This window comes from Acyrthosiphon pisum, chromosome X (genome assembly GCF_005508785.2).
Source record: "Acyrthosiphon pisum isolate AL4f chromosome X, pea_aphid_22Mar2018_4r6ur, whole genome shotgun sequence".
Classification (NCBI taxonomy): domain Eukaryota; kingdom Metazoa; phylum Arthropoda; class Insecta; order Hemiptera; family Aphididae; genus Acyrthosiphon; species Acyrthosiphon pisum.
Genome location: NC_042493.1, coordinates 113,197,500 through 113,198,514, shown reverse-complemented (window position 1 = coordinate 113,198,514; position 1,015 = coordinate 113,197,500).

Genomic DNA, 1,015 nt, shown 5'->3' with positions numbered 1-1,015 from the left:
TTCTGGGCGACGATAATCAGTCAGCCTATGATATATCATCATATACAGCTTAAGGGACCATTGAGATCCAACGCTGCCATCACAAACTTGCTCCATCTTCCCTATTGTACTCTACGTCTAACTGATCCCTTTCTTGAAGTACTCTTAGATCCTTCACAACTGAGTCCTTCCACCTTGTTCTGGGTCTGCCCAGAGGTCTTTTACCTGTCATTTCGGCCATTAGAGCTTGTTTAATAATTCGACCATCCGCCCTTCATACATGTCCTAACCATTCGAGCCTTTTGCTCCTTGTATATGACAGAATGTTTGGTCTTCCGTATAGCTCCCGTAACTCATTATTATGTCTTCTTTCAAATTGCTCTGTTTCTCTGTTATATAGAGGACCATACATTTTTCTTAGTATTTTTCTTTCAAATGTAATTAGGCTCTGGTGGTTTCCTTTGGTGGTTGACCATGTCTCACAGCCATATGTTAAGATCGGTCTAATGTAACTGGTGTATAGGATTTTCTTTGATTCATAAGATAGATGCTTTGATTTAAATAGTTTTAATAAACTAAAATAACACTTGTTAGCACTTGATAATCTATTTTCAATTTCCTCATGCATGATATTTGTACTGTTCACATTTACCCCGAGGTATATGAATTGATTAACTTTTTCGAAGGTAAGATTATCTATTTCTAGATCTGAGTTATCTGTATCTGTTCGTGACATACACATATATTTGGTTTTCTGTTGGTTCACCTCTAATCCCATCCTCTTGCTCGTCTTCAGAAGTTTTCGAGTGGTTTGTATAACATCATCTCTTGAGTTTCCCATTATGACTATGTCATCAGCATATGCCAATAGAACATTCAGATCCCCGAGGTTCATTTTTCGATCTTCTGACATATCCCTTATCACTTTCTCCAGGGCTATGTTGAATAGCATTGGAGATAGTGCATCTCCCTGGCGGAGGCCAGTCTGTACTTTAAATTGCGTTGACGTTTCTTGCCAGCATCGTACCTTAAGGTT